Consider the following 23,102-nt stretch of genomic DNA (forward strand, 5'->3'; position numbering starts at 1 on the left):
AGATTAGATCCTAGCCGTTGGATCAAACTTGTTTCCTAAGTTTCCTCTGAATTTACTTGGCCTACATTTCTCCGGCTTTCTTTATGGCCTTCCGGGCTCAGAAAATTCTTCTGTTTGTTCCATAATTCCCTTTAGTTCTAGAGAATATCTATAAATTTTCTTAGGCCACAAAACTCCCTTTAAGCCTTACATAAAATTCATTTACCAAAATACCCTTTTATCAGCATAATCAGCTTTTTAATTTATTAAAGCCATTCCACTGGCCTTTTGTTACGAGACTAATTTTATAAATTAGTACAACCTTTCAACCATTTAACCTCATTTTTGTATACATTTTTGAGGTCTCTTGCTATTTTAAATAATTACCTCAAATGGTATACTTTTTATTGGTAGTAACCTCATAAATTCCATTGAAGCTGTCTCAGGGTATTTCTGTCTTTTCTCTTCACAGAAGAGCCTTAGAATATTATTTCCTATTTTTTGGGATTTTCTTGGAATTCTCTATGTACTCTTCCATTTTTATCCCTGTTGGTCATAACTTTCTAAATTTACGATTTAGTCCCTGCTTGGCTTAGCTTCATATAATCCTCTCTTGGAGGCTTCTAACTTAACCTTTAGCCTATATCTAGTCTCTTTTCTCTCTTTGGGCCTTCAAGATTTTACTGGAGCCTCTAACTTTGATTACACTTTAGCCTTTAAAACTTTTACTTTGCAGTTTGGTCCCTGAAACTGCTTTGCCTTTGTAGAATACAGAATAATATGGAAAATAATTCTCTTGTATTTCATTGCTCAGAATATGCACATATATATACAAGTGGGAGGAGCCTTTGCATTAATGGCTCATTATGATAATATCATATCATATCATATCCTAATCATAATTATATAATATTTACATAATATCATATCATATCTCTATACTCCCCCTCAAGTTAGAGCATAGATGTTAATCATGCCCAACTTGTTACACAGATAGTCAACACGAGTCCCATTTAGAGCCTTAGTCAAAAGATCCCCTAATTGATCACTAGAGCGAACATATCTAGTAGAGATGAAGTTCTCTTTAAGCTTGTCTCTGATAAAGTGACAATCAATCTCAATATGTTTGGTATGTTCATAGAACACAGAATTAGAGGCTATATGTAGGGCAGCCTTATTGTCACACCACAACTTTGCTGGCAAAGTAGTTTTGAGGCCAACCTCCATCAGTAACTGATATATCCAGATTATCTCACATACAGACTGTGCCATAGCCCGGTATTCTGCCCTCTGCGCTCGATCGGGACACCACATTTTGTTTCTTGCTTTTCCAGGATACTAGATTCCCGCCCACAAAGACACAGTATCCTGTAGTAGACCGTCTCGTGGCCTTGATCCACCATGATCCGCATCACAGAAGCACTCAATGTCTGTATGACCATGATTTTTGTATAATATCCCACGACCTGGACATCCCTTCAAATAATGTAACACGTGTTCCAAGGCTTCCCACTGTCTGACAGTTGGGGATGCCATGAACTGGCTTAGTACACTAACTGAATAAGTAATATCCGGACGAGTTACAGTGAGATAGTTTAACTTGCCAATCATTCTCCTGTACCTCTCAGGATTCTCAAATGGTTTGCTCTTTTGAGCCTCAAGCATCCGTTTCTCATCATCAAGAGAGTCATCAGGCGGTATGCTCCCATCAGCGTCAAGGAGTGGGTTGTGGACCATAGGGAAATTAGTCGGTGCTGCTCCCAACTTCCCAGTTTCCTTTAGTAGGTCAAGGACATATTTGCGCTGTGTCAGTAATATGCCCTTCTTGCTTCTCATAACTTCAATACCTAGAAAGTATGTCAGAGAGCCCAGATCCTTCGTCTGAAAGTGGGAATTAAGAAAGGACTTGAGGGTCGAGATGCCTGAACCATTATTGCCTGTGATCATAATGTCATCTACATATATCACCAAGAGAATCATGCCACCGCTGTTCTCTGATAAAATACAAAATGATTCGCACTTGCTTTGGCTCATGCCAAATTTCTGTACAATAGTGCTGAACCGGTCAAACCATGCATGAGGACTTTGCTTCAAACCATACAAGGACCTCTTAAGGCGACATACTTTCCCACACTCCCCCTGAGCAACGAACCCAGGTGGTTGCTCCATATAGACCTCTTCATGGAGATCCCCATGCAAGAAGGCATTTTTAATGTCTAACTGATGTAAATTCCAATCATAAGTAGCAGCCAGAGAGATGAACAGACGAACAGATGAGAGCTTAGCAACAGGAGAAAAGGTTTCAGAATAGTCAATGCCATAGGTCTGTGCATAACCTTTAGCCACAAGGCGAGCCTTAAGGCGATCAAGTGTGCCGTCAGCCTTAGTTTTCGGAGTTAACACCCATTTACATCCAATGGCCTTTTTACCTGCCGGTCGAAATCGACCAGGGTCCATGTATTTTCCCGATCAAGGGCCGCCATCTCCTCTTCCATTGCAGCACGCCAACCCGAGTGGGCCAAGGCTTCACGAATAGTTCTGGGCACAGAGATAGTATCTAGGGAGGCAACAAAGGAACTGGACACAGGAGACAAGTGGTCATAGGAAACAAAATGAAATAGGATGGGCACAAGTACGTTTACCTTTGCGAAGGGCAATGGGTAGATCAAGAGAGGCATCCGGGTTAGAACAGGAGGTGTCTCAGGATTAGGGTCAGAACGAGGCTCAGTGGTGCTCACTCAGGATCTAATGGTGAAAGAGGAGACAAGGGAGGAATAGAAGCCAGCGTGGCGGTAGTAATCTCCTTTGACCATCGTGCATACACATGATCAAATGGTTGAACGGGTGCGAGAGCGGGTGCTTGCGATGACGGTGATGGTGAAGTGACAGAGTACAATAGAATGTCATCCTCCTCCGCAGCAGTGGAGCAGGTGGGGAAGAAACACGAGAAATATGGTGTGGACTCCTGAAAGGTGACATCTACAGATACTAAATAACGATTGAGAGTAGGTGAGAAACAACGATAACCTTTTTGGACCCAGGAGTATCCAAGGAAGACACATTTAAGAGACTTGGGGTCTAACTTTGAAATAGATGGACGTACATCCCGCACAAAACAGACACACCCAAATATCTTAGGAGCAATAGGGAACAAAGGCTTAGAAGGAAAGAGGGTAGAAAAAGGAGAGTTACCATCAAGAACAGAGGAAGGCATTCGATTAATAAGAAAGCATGCAGTGGAGACCGCGTCAGCCCAAAATGGTTTAGGAACCTGCATTTGAAACAAAAGTGCATGTGCCACTTCAAGTAGGTGGCGATTTTCCTTTCGGCAACACCATTTTGAGCTAGTGTATCAACACAAGACGATTGATGAAGTATACCATTTTGAAGCATGTAGATTGGAATGAAGCAGAGAGATATTCTTTAGCATTATCACTTCGTAAGGTGCGAATAGAAACATTAAATTGAGTTTTAATCTCGGCACAAAAGGCACAAAAATGGGAAAACAATTCAGAACGATGTTTCATTAAATATAACCAAGTTGTTCGGGAATAATCATCAACAAATGTAACAAAGTATTTAAACCCTGCTTTGGACTCTACAGGACAAGGACCCCAAACATCAGAATGGACTAACTCAAAAGGGGATGAAACCCGTTTATTGACACGAGACACTAAGGAAAGACGATGATGCTTGGCAAATTGACATGACTCACAATCGAAAGACGACAAATGCTGAAATGAGGATAAACTCTCTTGAGAGAAGATAAAGACAAATGACCCAATCGACAATGAACTTCAAAGGGAGAATGACTGCTAGCGCAAGCCACCGCATAAGACACCCAATCATCCAATATATAGTGCCCGCCAGATTCATAACCTCTACCAATAATCCGCCTCGTCAAAAGATCCTGTATCAAGCAATGAGAAGGAAAAAGTGAGACCCAACAGTTTAGTTGACGGGTGAGTTTACTGGGAGATAGGAGATTGAAGCAAGTTTAGGGACATTTAGCACAGATGACAAATGGATAGAGGGAGTAGGATTAACAGTGCCAGAACCGAGAACTTGAGACTGGGAACCATCAACGATGGAAACACTTGACGGATTAGCAATAGCATTATAAGAGGAGAAGAGATGGCGGTTACCTGTCATATGATTAGTAGCCCCGGAATCTATGATCCACTTTGAGGAAGAAGAAGCAAGGGCAGTAGCATTATACCTGTTGTAGCCGCGGCACTCACAGACGACGTAGCAGATTTTAACTGGGCATACTCAGCGGCAGAGATCGTGACTGTGTCACTAGCTTGTGTAGCCACGTGGGCAGAGTTATTTCGTTGCTGTTTATTCTGAAGTTTTCGACATGTGCGTTTTGTATGCCCTGGTTCTTTGCAGTAATAACACACTACCCCACTGGAGTCAGAAGGGGCTCCCCCTTGCTTCGAACCACCACGGGTAGGCCCCCCCAGTTATCACTGGACTATGAGTCTCATAGGTGCCCTTACTGAGCAAGGCACTTGTAGGAATACTAGCAGCTGGTGGCAAGAGATTCTCAGCTCTCATTACTCTGGAAAACACATCTTGAAGGTCAGAAATCTCAAATCCGGATAAGATTTGAGAGCGAACTGTGTCGTACTCAGGTAGGAGACCAGTAAGAAATCTCATAATAGCCATTTGCTCCCGTTGCTTATGCTGAACCTTTAAATCAGCAGTAAGCGGCATTAACACATTGAGCTCTTCATACTCATTCCTAAAGTTAAAGTCCATAAAGTAGGCTTTGAGAGGGCGATCCTGTTTCTCAGAACGATAGAAAGCTTTGCAGACCTCGTAAACACGAGAGATATTTCCTTTTCCTGAATACAAAAAATCTAAATAATCCATTAGTTCCTTAACCAATTCACAGTGATTAATAGAAGGAATAATCTCACTGTCAATGGAATTACGGATCTGGAAAAATAGCCGTGCATCATCCCGCAACCAGGCCCTTTTTGAATCAGTTGTTGGAGGATCATCGGTCAGATGGTCTTCCTTCTCAATGCTTCGCAGATAGAGACGAATTGTTTTACTCCAATCCAAATAATTTACCCAAGTCAACTTATGATCAGTAATTTTAGTAACAGTTGGGACAAGCTCCGAGACAGATTTAATTTTAGCCATAGATGAAGTGTACTAACCAAAAGGAATGCGAAAGAGTGTCACACAGGGACACAAAGCACGATACCTGAATCACCTAATGAATACCTAAGTAGTGAAAAGACCAACAACTACACTGGGAGCTACAAACAGAACCGAATTGAACAAAAAAAGATGAACCGTACGGACGCTGGAGTGAACAGTACCGAAAACTTGATGAACAGTGCACCACGCCGGGGGTTACAAGCTCACACGATAATGTTGGTACTGTAGCAACCGAAAATTACCACCCAAAAAAGAATCTCACGCTCTGATACCATGTAGAATACAGAATAATATGGAAAATAATTCTCTTGTATTTCATTGCTCAGAATATGCACATATATATACAAGTGGGAGGAGCCTTTGCATTAATGGCTCATTATGATAATATCATATCATATCATATCCTAATCATAATTATATAATATTTACATAATATCATATCATATCTCTACAGCCTTCCTTTCTCATCTTTGGGACTTCTGCTCAAAAAGGGTCTAGTAGCCTATTCAATCCAGGCTATTTCTGGTACTTCTAGGCCCAAAAGTTTGGATGTTACATTTAGAGCCTAAAGACTCGGGATTCTTGGTGCGAGGCATCTGAGCATGAAGCAAACATACAATAAACAACCAAAGTAAACACACAAAATAAACAACCCTACAAAGGAAACTAAAACCTATACTAGGCCCAGAAACCAAGAACTCTGCCATACTTAACTAAAAGCTATCCCTTGCCAAACTCACTATGGCAAAAATTGTTGAAACTTTTGAATTGGGACATTTGCATTTTAAAAGCATTAGAAAAATCATGGGAAAACCCAAATGTTCATAATTTTCAATTGCCCAAAATCAATTTCTTGTAAATCCTTAATAAGTATAGTTAAAATCCATTAAGAAACTGCAGTTTGGAAACAATAGAGGTGAGGCAAAGGTTTAAAGGCTCCTCTGTGAGCTCAACTCATGACCTAAAGAAAGTGAGGTAATGACTTGAACAAACAGAGGGAGAAAAATTTGAGTTCAGAAGGGCTTGAGTCATGACCCAAAAATAGTAAGGTCGTGACCTGAACCCAGAAATTTTAGAAAGACACAGAATAAACCAGTTTTCTAGAAACCAAAAGTTTACAGCAAGTGTGATCCCAAGCAGTTTGAAAACAAGTTAAATAGCATTTTGAACATCCAGCCAAGACTCCACTCAATCAAAATCAAAACCCTAGAAACTAAAACCCTAGAAACATAGAACTAAACTAAACTAGAAAGACCAAAAAGAAAAATAGAGGAAACCTTGAAAGAGTGTAGGAAGGATGGACTTTACTCAAGAATGGCTTAAATTTCAAATGGTAAGGGAGGATTTTCAGAGGCGAGAAAGCAACAGCAAACACAGGAGAGAGTAGGTGATGGCATGAGGGATGAGGGACTGGAGTAAAGACAGATTTTTGAAGAGCAAGGGTAGTTTCCCTTAAGGAAACTAGAGGAGAAGGACGGTTACAAAAGAAGGAGGAGGGTTACGACTTCAGGGAGGCAAGAGTTCAAACATGGAGAGGGAGGGTAAATGTGCAAGGGAAACTGAAGGGGGAAAAAGTGTGATTTTACAAAGAAGAACTATGATTTTAGGCCCTTACAGTGTAGAAAGCTTAAATTCAAGGCAGGTTCAAAGGGCGAAATGGTAATTAAGGTGGAGATAAGTAAGGGTAAAGAGGTGAACTCGGTGAAAAATCCTGAGTTTTCACGTCAAGTCACGACCTGAGGCATGTGAGGTGTAAGATCCCAAAATTTGAAACCCTAGAAATGAGATATGATTGATAAGCATAAGGTATGAGTAAAGCATAGAAACTCAAAATGGGACGAAACTGACTTTATCAGATCCCTAGGGGCAAAACAGTAATTTTAAGAAAAGTTTTCAAAATTCCCTAAAAATGGAAAAAGGTGGAATTAGGGGTTTCTAAGTCACCTATGATGTTTTGAGAGTGAGAATGGCCCAAAATAAATTTTGGTGAAAATTCCTAGAAAAATAATTATTTTTGGGAAAATAGGAAAAAATAAAGCAGAATTAAAGTGATATAATTATTTTAATTACCTAAGGACTCTAAACATTCAAGGAGAAATATGGATACACTCCCTAGGAATATTTATGAATTTATAAAATTGTTTCCAAGCATTCAAAATTCAAGAAATAATTTATGGGGAATTTACTTCCGAATTCCTATCGGTAAAGACCCGATTTCAGAAAAATGTGAAAAAAATACCTAGAGGTCTTGAAAAATTCCCAAAACTTTCAGATGACACTTTTGGAATAAATATGGATTTATCATGAAAATAAATGGAATTATGGAAGCCCTTAGCTATTTTTCTCTAATAGGAGGCAAGAAATCGGGTATTATGTGACCAAATAATTTTTAAAATTACCCTAAGCAATTCCATTGTTTCCTAATTAGTTTTTACCATTTAGTTAGCATCCAACAAGGCCCAAATTCGTGCTCATCATGATTAGAACAGCTGGCTTGTGTGCTGGGCAAAGTTTTAACCATTGGATCAACTCTCTTGAAACTTGAGTCAAAGGATGTGTGGTTGATATTACTCCCTCATTTTGGCCGACTTACACACTTAATTTTGGGGCAGAAACAGCTGCCCAAGGGCATGTTTTAGGGCAGCAAATGAGGTCTATAAATACCCCTATAATTCAACCAAAATTTGTGCAAAAATCTGGTAATATAGGGGAGGTTCTGCACAAATTTTTCTTGAATTCCAAGCACCCTTCAAACCACTTCCAATCCAAGGTTAATCATCAAGATTTAATCCAAGACTCCTTAAGGTATGTTTAGGCTTTAATTTGATTCTTTTTCCATGGCCAAATCGTGACTTAATTGAGGGGGAAGTGCTGTTTCCTTTCTGTTATGCTGGAAGTGCTAGGAAAGGATAGCAAATTGAGTGAGTTTGTGTTGTTGATGTTTGGTGCGGTTTTGAATGGGTTATGGAAGAAATTACCCTAGGAACTATGACTTTTCAGTTCATCCAACTCAAGAACTCAAGGGTAGGAATTGTTTCAATAAGTTTTAATGGTTCCAATGGATTTAAATTTGATTTTTTGTAGGATTATCCTATGGAAGTATGTTTAAATTCATTGGAATCAATGTGGAAATTTATTAACCTAAGGGGAGGTGTTCAGCCATCTGAATTCATGGACTTATGATTGGATTTTGATGGATATGATGCTTCCATTGAACTCCTTGGGCATTTTTGTGTAGGGTAATATGGAGGAATTGAATTTGGAAGCATTAAAAATCAAGTTAGAAATTTTGACATCTTTCCTTGTAAAAAAATTCGTTTATGTTTTGGTCAATTTCAGGAAGGGATTTGATTTTGTAAAATTTGATTTAATATTTGAATTCTACATGAAAAACCATATAGGAATAGCCAAGGAGGTTTCTTGAATCAAAAGGAAAACAATTAGGCCAAAAATCCCAAGAAAAAGGGTTAATGTTTAAGTAATAGGGAATGTGTTTGAATAATTGTTGAATGATTGGCATTGGTGTTGGTTTGTTAGGTACCTTGCCAAATCCTCAAGAAAACATCTTTAACTTAAAGGAATCAAGGACCAAGTACCAAGAGGAGCATTGAATTACATTTGATTGCTTTCTTGCTTACATTGATGTGTTAATGTGTATGTGTGCAATGTGTGCCATGATGTGACTAAGCTTTATTGCAAATGTTGATTGCAATGTTTGAATTATGTTGACTTGGCATTATTTCTATTGAATATGTGTATGATAGCTTACTTTCCATGGCATAAAAGCATGAACACATAAACAGATAAATGCACAAAAGCATTGCACGTAGTGTTTGCATGAATGCATGATAAGTGTGATTCTGTGCTACTGGGATTTCTTTGAAATCTCACTCTTATGTTTAACACCATCTAGGAGGAAGTGCAAGCAAGGGCAAAGGCAAAGAAATTGTCCTGGAGGCCTAATGAACAATTAATGTACCCTAGTGTAAATTTTGAAACTTGTTATGTAATATTATGACTTTGGAAATATTTGTTGGATAATAGCTCCTAAGGGGAGCCAAGCATGTATGTCTATATTTAAACATGTGAAAGTATAGTGCAATGTATGTTCAAGCACGTGTTAAGTCCCAAATGATTAAGGATGGGTAAAAGGTTAAGAAAGAGCCAAAACAAAGGTAATTAAGGGATAACCTTTGACTAAAAAGGACCAAGCTTGGTGCATACGAAATAAATAGCAAATGTTCGAATCTGAATTTGAAATTTGGCAAACTTGTAGATCATATTTTAGCTTTAAATCAAGTGGTAGATCATTAAATTTGGAAATTTGTGGAAAGAGTTATGCCCTTTCAAAGTTGGATAAAAAATACTAGAAATTTCAGAATTTACCAAATGAACAGTACATAATTGCATGGAAATTGGTATTGATCTGTGAAAAATTGATACTTATGAATATTTTTCCTATGTAGAGCATTTCATAAGCTTTGTGTGAGACTTAAAACCACTTTTTTTTATTTTTTTACATTTAGTGACGATTTTTCAAAGTTGACCCGATTTTTAGGGGTTACATGAATAGTAACCGAAATCAGAACTTTAAATCTTGGTCTTTACCTACTTTGAGCATCGTGTAACGATTCTGAATGATTCCAAATGATGTATAATGGGATTTAAAATGAAGGTGTGACATTTTTGGTATCAGAGCAAAGGTTCTGGACTATCTTTTATTTGTACTGTTCAGTATGGTAATGCGTTAGGATAATGCATATTTGATTGTGTGTGATGTGTTATGTCGCGAAAGGTGTGCATTGGACTAACCTTAATGCAGGATATGGCTTGTTGTGAGCATGATTCTCTTGGGGGTACAGTTGATCAGAGAGGGCTAGGGGAACCATACCTAGACTGGTACCACCCATATGTTTCTGACCCTGATGACCCGACTCTACCGCCCGGATATTATCAGCCTCTCTGGGAGGTAAAGGATATAATTCCTGAGGTAGACTCCAACGATAGTAAAAGGTTAGAGGATGATGAAGCCAAGAGTGCTGTGGGGCTGATTGAGCTCAAGTTATTATTATCTTTTCATTACATTATCCATGATTTTGTGGTATTTTCTGGCCCTTTTTAATGATAATTGTGCTTAATTTAGATTAAGAGTCCTTACTTTAAGTTAGTGTCTTTTTTAGGATAAAATTATCATAATTGGTTATTAATTGTATTCAATTGATTTCTAGGGCAATTGATACTTCAATTTGTTGCTTTTTATTGTAGGACACTAGAGATTGGGGCCAGAATTGAAGAACTCAAGGCACAAGAAGCAAGAAAGGATCCTCTGCCTCAGTTCGCTGCGGCACACTTCTGCTTTTGCTGCGGCGAACATCGTCTGTCGAAGCAAAGCTCTCTGCCATAGTTCACCGCGGCGAACCCCTCGTATCAGCAAATTTCAGACGCGACCATTTCGGGAAATTCTGACCTACCCAACCCCTCGTATCAGCAAAACATAGTATCTGACCTCATCATACCTAAAATAGGGTTTCTAACATGAAATTGCATGTATGGGTCGGTTCCTGGGGTTGGGTAGGTCAAAATTTCTCGAAATAGTCGGGTCTGAAATTTACTGATACGAGGGGTTCGCCGCGGCGAACCATGGCAGAGAGCTTTACTTCGACAGACGATGTTCGCCGCGGTGAAAGCAGAAGTGTGCTGCGGCGAACTGAGGTAGAGGATCCTTTCTTGCTTCTTGTGCCTTGAGTTCTTCAATTCTGGCCCCAATCTCTAGTGTCCTACAATAAAAAGCAACAAATTGAAGTATCAATTGTCCTAGAAATCAATTGAATACAATTAATAACCAATTATGACAATTTTATCCTAAAAAAGACACTAACTTAAAGTAAGGACTCTTAATCTAAATTAAGCACAATTATCATTAAAAAGGGCCAGAAAATACCACAAAATCATGGATAATGTAATGAAAAGATAATAATAACTTGAGCTCAATCAAATTCCCCCACACTTAGACCTTTGTACTCCTGGACAAAGCTCAAGAATAATTCAAAGAGATACCAGCACAAAGAGAAACACTACCATGCTTAAAGATGAAAGTAGAAGATTAGTAAGAAACTCTCACAGGGTTGACATCAGTAAACAAGGATATGCTAAGAAAATGAGCACAATGGACAATTAACTCAAAAGATTGATCAAGAAAGATCTATCTCACGGATAAGTGTTTCACTCTTAACTCACTTGTTTTGGGGTTATTTCACTCCAAGTCTACTCAATCCAATTTCTACCATAAGCTTGTAATAATTCTACCTCTCCACCACAAGAAGCAAACTTTGTAAATCAAGAGGACTTTTAAGAGTTAGAACTTAAATGAAGGCCAAGTGAAATGAATGGAATGAGAATGAAAACGGAAATGAGTACAAGCATACAAATTATTAAGACAGAATTAATCTAAATAAAAGCAAGGGAAGAAGCTACTTAGTTTTTATTTTAAAATTTTTTATATCTTTATCCTTTCTTTTCTTTGCTTTTTCTCTTTTTTCTTTCTTTCTTTCTTTCTTTTTCTTTCTATTTCTTTTTTTTTATTTAAGCAACTTCTTCTTCTTCTTTTTTTCTTTTTTTTTACTACAAATAACTGCATGCATGTACTTAAGATGAAGGTCCAAAGGGGTTTACAACGGTAAAATGATTGGGTTTGTGTTTGGGAAACGAGGATTTGAAATCGAATGCCTCTATCATTTTTACAAAAATTGATTCACTAAGCTTCGATTAAGAATTAAAACAAGTTCTAGAGAAATATGAAATAAGCAGATTCACTCAATTTAATAACTTTAGGCCCAAAAATCCTTCCAACAAGGCTAAAATCTCAATTAATCAATCTCAAGGGTTAACAACCACACAGTCATAGTTTCAAAGCATATCATCATTTACTATCTGTCAAATGCATGAGAATAACTAGCCCAAGTTCAACTCTCATTTAAAGGCATGGGAAGTTTTCTAAAAGCACAAGTAGACTTTGAACTTTCTATCAATTTTAAACAGAATGCAGGAGCATAAAGAATCTAAGCCAGGAAAAATTTCTGAAGACCAGTGGAAATTGCAAAGAATTTATTATTTAAATAAATTTTTTTTTGGGGGATTGCTGCGGCGAACTGTGGAGGTTGTCGCGGCGAACCATGGCAGAAACGAAATCTGGAGAAAGGGCCAGCCTTCACCGCGGTGAAACATAAGTTGGTCGCGGCGAACTGTGCCCGAGAGCTAATTAACATGAAAGCAAAGGGGCTTTGCCACGGCGAAGGGTGGCAGAAACGAAAAATCCTGAGCAATTTTCAAATCTTCAGCAACTAAGGTGGGGGAAAATGATGCTATTAGTGAGTTTTTTGGTGTTGACGGAATCGTAGAGGGCTGATTAGATAGTTTCAGCTACATTGAAAGTTTTTTCGGTCATGAGGAGATAAACGTAAAGGGCTTGGCGTTTAGGAAGGTTCTAGAGATGGGAAGTGGGCAAGATGTTGTTGCAAACCAGGTACAGCCACAGCCTCACCTCAGGCCAGAAATCGGAGCGTTTCAAGTAAAGCTCAGCAGTGCAGGGGTGATGCCAAGTGGCACCATCCCGACACAGGGTCTGGACAATTTCATCAAAAGGATAATTATCTCTGTAATGCGAATAGTGGGAATGACGAACCTCAGGAAGGCAGTAGTGGCGGGATATGTTATCTATGGTAAAGGAGTAATTCACACGGTGGTCACGGAACAGGATGGATAACATGCCATTAAGGCAGGTGTAGGTGTAGAAGTGGCAGACGAAGGCATCATTGCCCATTTCTTGTGGGCAAACCAATCCGGTCAATTGGGATTCCCGGAGTCTTTGGACAAAGGGGTTGTCTGGTGGGTCAAGAGGAAAGGGTCTTTCCTTAAGGAGGGGGTGCTGGTCTACTAACTTATAGAGGTCATCATAAGACAAGGCTTCCTCTGAGTCTGAGTCAGACGCGAGTAAGGGTTCAGGGCGTTTGGTGCAAGGCATTGTCCTGAAGCAACAAACAACAGCACTAAACACAAAACAAACAACCACAACCTAAACAACCCAGAAAAAACCAAAATTACAACCTAGATAGTAGCAAATGGTTATATAATGATTCATAGGTTTTCAGAGGATCAAAAGCTTTCAGAATTAAGTAAAGAGATTAAAGAAAAACACAATGTACTATGAATCATTAGATAACCTACAGGCTACGTAACTACAAACTAACAACAGAATAGCCTAACCCAACAACACAATACCAGAACAAACAAGCTAAATAACAATTAAACAAAATTAAACTAAAGGAAAGAACAAAGGAAGAGAAAAAAACACACCAAGAGGGGGAGAGACAGGCTCGCACGGAGAGCAGAGAAAGAGAGAGAGAGCACGGAAAATTTGAAGAGATAAGAGAGAAGACTCAGAGAGATAAGAAGAGAGAAAAGAATTGAGGGGACAAGTGAGTTGGTGATTGAGCAAGAGAATATTTCTATGGAATCTAGCCTATCCAGTAGTGAGAGTGAACCTACTGACCAAGATATAATGGCTGAATTACCACAAAACCAACCTAATCCTAACCTGAATGCTAATCAAGTGAGGAATGGTGGTAATGGTGAACAAGAGAGAGTAAGAGAAAATAATGGAAACCCTAGGAGAAGGACAATTAGAGAAGCCACAACTTCTGATGTAAATTTTGATCCTTTTACTGCGGCTTGTATAAATTTTGAAGTTAACTTTAAGATTAATAACTCTCTTCCCAAATTTCATGGCTTGACAGGAGAAGACCCATATCTCCATCTGCAATCTCTTTCCATGATTTGTCAAAGTATGAAGCCTGTGGGAGTATCATTGGACCAAGTGCTATGGAAGGTTTTTCATCTATCCTTGGAAGAAAAAGCTAGGGAATGGTACATGAGCCTCCCAAGACATGTAGCTGATGCCTACCACAGTTGGGGGAACTTAAGGAAGGCATTTCTGGAGAAATACTTTCTGGCTTCTCGTACTTCATCAATGAGGAAGGAGATTTATTCTGCCAAGCAAGACTATGACGAATCTCTTTATGATTACTAGAATAGATTTCAGGACCTACTTTCAAGATGCCCACATCATCAAATTCCGAATGAACAACTGGTGCAGTACTTCTATGATGGGTTGAAGAACCAAGAGAAGGGTATGTTGGATGCTGCATCAGGAGGATCTTTGATAGACTCCACTGCTGAGGAGGTTTGGGATTTGATAAAGAAGATGGCCCTGAATCATCAACAACATGGTGTGAGAGATACTAGAGGAGTGCATGAGATGGGAGCTGCTTCGGTGCATAGTAGGAGAATGGACGCTTTGGAATCAAAAGTAGATTCTTTGGGAAGCAAAGTGACATCTCAATTGTCTTTAATCACTGCTGAATTGAAGAATATGAGTGTGCATCGCCCATCCGCTCCTATGGACATTACAGCGCCTAGTTGTGAAACATGTGGATCAGTTATGCATATTTCTAGCGTTTGTCCAGACTGCTATGAGGAAGTGTCTACAGTCTTCCAAGGCTGTCCAAATCAAAAGTGGGACCCCTACTCCAACACTTACAACGAGGGATGGAAAGCAAACCCTCGATTGGGCTAGAGGAATGATGATAGTAGACCTCTAAACATATTTTAGAAGAGTGAAGGAGCTGGTCCATCTTCAAACCAGTTCCAAAACCAATCTCAAGCCCTAACTGTCCCACCTAAGGATGAAATAAATCAACTCCTACAAAATATGATGGCCTTAATGAAGGAAGAAAGGACTGTTAACGCTACTCAGTTCAACTCCTTAGCTTCACTAATTCAACAAGACTCATCCAAGAATGATGCTAGATTTAGTGCTTTGGAAAAGAGGATGGAGCAATGGGAGACTAAATCTGAGAACATTAACTCCTACGTAACTCAGTTGTCCAACAACATGAGTGAGCAACAAGCAAGGAGCAGTGGCACAATCCCCTCCAACACTATTATCAATCCTAAGGGCTTGAATGCTATTACCCTTAGGAATGGGAAGCAAGTGAAATTCAAAGAAGAGGAGGATGAAGTTATAGATGAGGAGATCTTGTGTGATGAGCTGCCACAAGCACCTTCAAAGGAGAAGAAGTCTAAAAGCTCCAAGGAGAAGAGGCTAAAGCTGAAAGAAGCCTCAAAAGAACATGATGGCAAGGGGACAATTGTGGAATCTGAGCCAAGCAATCATGGAGCCTCAAGCAAGGAAGGTAAGGAGGTAAACATCAATGAACTACCTTTCCCTAATGCTTATTTGAAAAATGTGAAAATGGGTAAGGAGAGGCAAGATCATGAGTTGCTTGAGACATTTAGGAAGGTAGAAGTGAATATACCCTTGTTTGACCTGATTAAAAAGATTCCTAAGTATGCTAAGGTATTAAAAGAATTATGTACTCAAAAGAGGAGATTTAAACCTAATGAAAGAGTTCAATTACCCTCTAATGTGTCTGCTTTGTCCAAATCCCTGTAAAGTGTCAAGACCCTGGATCTTTCACTATCCCTTGCACAATAGGAAAAGTTACTATAGAGGGAGCCCTGTTAGATCTAGGTGCAGCTATTAATGTCATGCCTAAGTCCGTATACACATCTCTAGGAGTCAAGACTCTTAAGTCTACCACTGTTGTGCTCCAACTAGCTGATAGGACTATTAGGTATCCTGAGGGCATTATTGAAGACATTTTAGTCCAAGTTAAAGGATTGGTGTTTCCTGCTGATTTTTATGTGCTTGACATGTCTTCTGAGCGTGTGAATGATACTACACTCATCCTTGGTCGACCTTTCTTAAGGACTGCTAATACCATGATTAGCATGAAAGAAGGCACCATAACTATAGAGGTGGGTGATAATAAAGTTTCTTTTAACATGTATGAAGCAATGAAACATCCTTATGAGGACTATTCACTTTTGGGGGTTAACATGATAGACATTGCTGTTGAGGATGCATGCTCTGAAGTTGAATTGCAAAATGACTCTTTCTATTCTGATATTTACACTGATGAATCTATTGATGAGGATGAAACAATTTCTTTTTTTTCATCTCTTTACTCTTCACCTTCTTTTTGCTCATGTGGTGGTGATGTTACATGCCTTAATTGTACTGTGTTTAATTGTATGCTTTCCATCCCACATGCATTTTCTGTTTCCTCCCTTGACTCCAAAGTAGACTTTGATTCCTCTATTATCAATGATGATTCCCTTGGGGAAAGGTTTCCTGTTGTTATTTCAGAAATGGAGGAAGGAGTCATGGAGAAGAATCCCTCTAAGGCGGTTACTGTAGATCAACTAGAAGTTGGTTCAATGCTTGGAGAGGAAGCTAATTGCAAGGATGAGGAACTCTCACTGGTTGAAGGAAAGAGGAGTAATCTATTCTCTCTTGAACTTCATAAATTGATTCCTTCTATTGTGCAACCACCTACACTTGATTTGAAACCCCTACCCTCTACTTTGAAATATGCTTTTCTAGAGTATAATGAGCGATTACCTGTCATTATAGCTAACTCCCTGTCTAAGGTTGAGGAAGAAAGACTCCTTACTGTATTGAGAGAGCATAAGAGGGTTATTGGGTGGACTTTAGCGGACATTCTGGGGATTAGCCCAGCCATTTGCACACATAGGATCTTGCTTAGTGAAGGTTCCAAACCAGTGAGACAACCCCAGAGAAGACTAAACCCCCTGATTGTTGATGTGGTTAAGAAGGAAATTACCAAACTTCTAAGTGTTGGGATCATCTATCCCATATCTGATAGTGAGTGGGTTAGTCCGATACATGTAGTACCTAAAAAGAGTGGGGTTACTGTGGTTAGAAATGATAGGGATGAGCTTATTCCTACAAGAGTTCAGAATTCCTAGCGTGTGTGCATAGATTATAGAAAACTCAATGATGCCACACAAAAAGATCATTTCCCTCTTCCTTTCATAGACCAGATGCTTAAGAGACTTGCAGGCAAATCTCATTACTGTTTTCTAGATGGTTTCTCTGGGTACTTTCAAGTACCTATTGCACCAGAGGACCAAGATAAAACTACTTTCACATGTCCTTTTGGTACCTTCGCCTATCGTAGGATGCCTTTTGGGTTATGTAATGCTCCAGGGACTTTCCAACGTTGTATGATGGCTATATTCTGTGATTTCTTAAAGGAATGTATGGAAGTCTTTATGGATGATTTTACTGTTTATGGTGGTTCTTTTGATGATTGTCTTGCTAGTCTTGAAAAAGTTTTAAAAAGATGCATTGAAAAGAATTTGATTTTAAACTTTGAAAAGTGTCATTTTATGGTCAATGAAGGGATAGTGCTAGGGCATTTGATTTCTAAAAAGGGAATTGAAGTTGATAAAGCTAAGATTGAGGTTATATCTTCTTTGCCTTATCCTGCTTGTATTAAAGATATTAGATCATTTTTGGGTCACGCGGGATTTTATAGGCGGTTTATAAAAGATTTTAGCAAGATTGCTTTACCTCTCTCAAAGCTTTTACAAAAAGATGTGAAATTTGATTTTGATGATTCTTGTAGAGTTGCTTTTGATGATTTAAAGTCTAAACTCATTTCTCCTCCTATTCTTGTTGCACCAAACTGGACTTTGCCCTTTGAGATTTCATGTGACGCTTCTAATTTTGCTGTAGGAGCTATGTCAGGCCAGAAGGAGGAGAAGCTCTCAGAGTCATTACCTATGCTTCGAAAACATTGGATGCAGCTCAAGTCAACTATACAACAACAGAAAAAGAGCTATTTACAGTTGTTTTCGCTTTAGAAAAGTTTAGGCCTTACTTGTTAAATTTTCATGTGACTGTTTTCACTGATCATGCAGCTGTTCGCTATCTTCTCAAGAAACCACAATCTAAGCCAAGATTGATTAGGTGGGCATTACTTCTCTAGGAATTTGACATTGAAATAAAGGATCGAGCAGGGGCAGAGAACCATGTAGCCGATCACTTAAGTAGGCTACTAGATGATACACGGGGAGTAGACTCTTCTGAACTCACCTGTGATTCCTTTCCTGATTCAGTATTATGTGCCTTAGCTGTTAAAGAGCCTTGGTATGCACATATTGTTAATTATCTTATAACTGGACTCACCCCTTCTTTTATGTCTAAATTTCAGGCACAAAAACTTTGAAGTGAATCGAGACACTACATTTGGGATGCCCCTCACCTATGGTGGATATATAGTGACCAGGTTATAAGAAAGTGTGTGCCTAGTGAAGAGTTCGAGTCTATCATTGCAACTTGCCATTCCATGGTTTGTGGTGGTCATTTCAGTGCAAGGAGAACATCTAGGAAGATTTTAGATTCTGGTTTTTATTGGCCAACCCTTTTTAAAGATTCTTACGACTTTTGTCGATCCTGTGACAAATGTCAACATTTTGGAGGGTTAGGTAAAAGACACGAAATGCCTCAACAACCTTTACTGTTTTGTGAAATTTTTGATGTTTGGGGAATTGACTTCATGGGTCCCTTTCCTCCGTCCTTTAGTTTTATATACATTCTTCTAGCTGTTGATTACGTCTCCAAATGGATAGAGGCTGTACCTACTAGAAAAGATGATGCCCAGGCGGTTTCTAAGTTTCTTAAGTCCAACATTTTCTGTAGGTTTGGGATTCCAAGGGCTGTGGTGAGTGATAGAGGTACACATTTTTGTAATAAGGTAGTAGATAACTTGTTTTCTAAATTTGGTGTCACCCACAAAGTCTCCACTGCATATCACCCCCAAACCAATGGCCAAGCTGAAGTGTCCAATCGAGAGGTGAAACAGGTACTGGAGAAGATAGTCAAACCATCCAAGAAAGATTGGAGCCTAAGATTAGAGGAAGCATTGTGGGCCTATAGAACTGCCTATAAGTCACTAATTGGAATGTCTCCTTATCGTTTAGTCTTTGGCAAAGCATGCCACCTACCAGTAGAGTTGGAGCATAAAGCATATTGGGCAGTCAAACAATGTAACATGAACTTGGAATCTTCTGGGATAGAGAGGAAGTTGCAGCTGCAAGAGTTAGAGGAGTTGAGATTAGAGGCTTATGAGAACTCTCGACTTTACAAGGAGAAGACAAAATTTGTGCATGATAAGGGTCTCCTACGGAAGAATTTCAAGGTGGGAGACAAGGTACTGATGTTTAAGGCCAGATTCAAGTTTAACCAAGGAAAGTTCAATACCCGTTGGGATGGGCCTTACACAATCACAAAGGTGCATAATTTTAGAATGGTGGAGCTTCTTAATGAGGAAACTGGAGCAACGCTTAAAGTTAATGGCCATCAACTGAAGCTCTACCATGAGAACCAAAAGCCTCCTTAACTCCCTGGTCGTTTCTTTCCTTCACTCATTTACATGCTTTTGCTTAACTATTGATCTTGCTATGTTTTATGCATTGTATGTTGAATGAGTGTGGGGGAGAAACCCTTTTCAGTAGGAAAGTAGTGTAGTTATTGTTTGAATTCAATAAGACCCCTTGGAAGTTTTGATCTCTATCCTATCTTATTTTGTGCTTGATGATTTGGTGTTTGTAATGACTTATATGATTCAAATTGATTGAGAAAGTTTGTCTGTGGTATACTGCCTAATCATGGACTTGTTGAACACCTTCTGATCTCTTTTGATGTGCTTTAAAGTTTTTGAAGTATCCAGCTTTATCTGTTGTTTGGTGTTGTGTTTCTTTGTTGTTTGAGTGTTTTCTGTATTTTTCTATCCTCTCTGTGACACTTCGCCGCGGCAAACCCTATCCTTCGCCGCGGCGAAGTGGTTCTATTTCTCCTGTGTTGCTCTCGGTGACATTTCACCGCGGCGAAGATCGCCAGTCTCTGTGTGTTCCTCTCGGGATGGTTTCACCGCAGCGAACTTATACTGTTGCTGCCGCAAAACATCCTTCTCCCCCTTTGTTTTTCGTCTCGAGCATGTTCGCCGCGGCGAACCCGCCGTTTCTACGCTGGACGGTTTCGTTTTTTCCCTGATTTTCACGTGATTTTCTCATTTTGCCCCCCATTCTAAGTCACCCACTCTTCTCTCCTGAGCCCTTTTTAGTCTTTTCCCCTACCCATTCCATTAAACCCCCCCAATTAACCTATTTCATTCAAAACTGCCAGTTCCCCTGTTTCGCACATCCCCTCTCATTCTGAACGCACTCTCCCTTTCACCCGTCGGCCCTCCCTCTCCTTCTCCCCCTAGTCCGTCGGCTTCCTCCCTTCTCTAGCCCTCTCATACGCCTTCTCCCTCTCTTCTCTTCTCCCTTATCTCTTTAAATTTTTCATGCTCTCTCTCTCTTTCTCTGCTCTCCGTGCGCGCCTGTCTCTCCCCCTCTCGGTGTGTTTTTTTCTCTTTCTTTGTTCTTTCCTTTAGTTTAATTTTGTTTAGTTGTTATTTAGCTTGTTTGTTCTGGTATTGTGTTGTTGGGTTGCGTTATTCTGTTGTTAGTTTGTAGTTACGTAGCCTGTAGGTTATCTAATGATTCATAGTACATTGTGTTTTTCTTTAATCTCTTTATTTAATTCTGAAAGCTTTTGATCCTCTAAAAACCTATGAATCATTATATAACCATTTGCTACTATCTAGGTTGTAATTTTGGTTTTTTCTGGGTTGTTTTGGTTGTGGTTGTTTGTTCTGTGTTTAGTGTTTCTGTTGTTTGTTGCTTCAGGACAATGCCTCGCACCAAACGCCCTGAACCCTTGCTCGTGTTTGACTCAGACTCAGAGGAAGCCTTGTCTTATGACGACCTCTATAAGTTAGTAGACCAGTGCCCCCTCCTTAAGGAAAGGCCCTTTCCTCTTGACCCACCAGACAACCCCTTTGTCCAAAGACTCCGAGAATCCCAATTGACCGGATTGGTTCACTCACGAGAAATGGGCAACGATGCCTTCGTTCGCCACTTCTACACCTACGCCCGCCTTAATGGCATGTTATCCATCATGTTCCATGACCACCGTGTGAATTACTCCTTCACCACAGATAACATATCCCGCCACTACCGCCTTCCTGAGGTTCATCATTCCCACATTCGCATTACAGAGATAATTATCCTTTTGATGAAATTGTCCAGACCCTGTGCCGGGATGGTGCCACTTGGCATCGCCCTCACACTGCTGAGCTTTACTTGAAACGCTTCGATTTCCGACCTAAGGCGAGGCCGTGGCTGCACCTGGTCTGCAACAACATCTTGCCCACTTCCCTTCTCCAGAACCTTCCTAAACGCCAAGCCCTTTACGTTTATCTCCTCATGACCGGAAAAACTTTCAATGTAGCTGAAACTATCTAATCAGCCCTCTACGATTCCGTCAACACCAAAAAACTCACCAATAGCATCATTTTTCCCCACCTTATCTCTGACATTTTCCGCACGTGCGGGGTACCTGAATATGATAATGACAGCTATTTCGACCCTGTACCCCTCTTCCGGTATGATTGCCTCAAACAGCCTACTATTACACCCCACCCTCCTATCGTTTCTGCCATGGTTCGCCGCGACAATCCCCCAAAAATAAATTTTATTTATATAATAAATTCTTTGCAATTTCAACTAGTCTTCAGAAATTTTTCCTGGCTTAGATTCTTTATGCTCCTACATTCTGTTTAAAATTGATAGAAAGTTCAAAGTCTACTTGTGCTTTTAGAAAACTTCCCATGCCTTTAAATAAGAGTTGAACTTGGGCTAGTTATTCTCATGTATTTGACAGATAGTAAATGATGATATGCTTTGAAACTATGACTGTGTGGTTGTTAACCCTTGAGATTGATTAATTGAGATTTTAGCCTTGTTGGAAGGATTTTTGGGCCTAAAGTTATGAAATTGAGTGAATCTGCTTAATTCATATTTCTCTAGAACTTGTTTTAATTCTTAATCGAAGCTTAGTGAATCAATTTTTGTAAAAATGATAGAGGCATTCGATTTCAAATCCTCGTTTCCCAAACACAAACCCAATCATTTTACTGTTGTAAACCCCTTTGGACCTTCATCTTGAGTACATGCATGCAGTTATTTGTAGTAAAAAAAAAAGAAAAAAGAAGAAGAAGAAGTTGCTTAAATAAAAAAAAAGAAAATAGAAAGAAAAAGAAAGAAAGAAAGAAAGAAAAAAGAGAAAAAGCAAAGAAAAGAAAGGATAAAGAAATACAAAAATTTTAAAATAAAAACTAAGTAGCTTCTTCCCTTGCTTTTATTTAGATTAATTCTGTCTTAATAATTTGTATGCTTGTACTCATTTCCGTTTTCATTCTCATTCCATTCATTTCACTTGGCCTTCATTTAAGTTCTAACCCTTAAAAGTCCTCTTGATTTACAAAGTTTGCTTCCTGTGGTGGAGAGGTAGAATTATTACAAGCTTATGGTAGAAATTGGATTGAGTAGACTTGGAGTGAAATAACCCCAAAACAAGTGAGTTAAGAGTGAAACACTTATCCGTGAGATAGATCTTTCTTGATCAATCTTTTGAGTTAATTGTCCATTGTGCTCATTTTCTTAGCATATCCTTGTTTACTGATGTTAACCCTGTGAGAGTTTCTTACTAATCTTCTGCTTTCATCTTTAAGCATGGTAGTGTTTCTCTTTGTGCTGGTATCTCTTTGAATTATTCTTGAGCTTTGTCCAGGAGTATAAAGGTCTAAGTGTGGGGGAATTTGATTGAGCACAAGTTATTATTATCTTTTCATTACATTATCCATGATTTTGTGGTATTTTCTGGCCCTTTTTAATGATAATTGTGCTTAATTTAGATTAAGAGTCCTTACTTTAAGTTAGTGTCTTTTTGAGAATAAAATTGTCATAATTGGTTATTAATTGTATTCAATTGATTTCTAGGGCAATTGATACTTCAATTTGTTGCTTTTTATTGTAGGACACTAGAGATTGGGGCCAGAATTGAAGAACTCAAGGCACAAGAAGCAAGAAAGGATCCTCTGCCTCAGTTCGCCACAGCGAACATCATCTGTCGA

The 23,102-nt window shown here is 39.3% G+C and overlaps 1 long non-coding RNA gene across 1 annotated transcript; it reads right to left on the bottom strand.

The window, feature by feature from the left end:
* Positions 1 to 1,520: 1,520 nt before the first annotated feature.
* On the bottom strand, positions 1,521 to 18,955 carry LOC114756944 (uncharacterized). Its single transcript, XR_003741521.1, has 4 exons — positions 18,943 to 18,955; positions 14,972 to 14,978; positions 4,038 to 4,043; positions 1,521 to 1,591 (listed from the first exon to the last, which is right to left on the bottom strand). It is a non-coding gene; the product is annotated as an uncharacterized LOC114756944 (long non-coding RNA).
* Positions 18,956 to 23,102: the final 4,147 nt, after the last annotated feature.

Source organism: Neltuma alba, unplaced genomic scaffold (assembly GCF_004799145.2).
Source record: "Neltuma alba isolate B1F8T4 unplaced genomic scaffold, ASM479914v2 tig00010549_pilon, whole genome shotgun sequence".
Lineage (NCBI taxonomy): Eukaryota > Viridiplantae > Streptophyta > Magnoliopsida > Fabales > Fabaceae > Neltuma > Neltuma alba.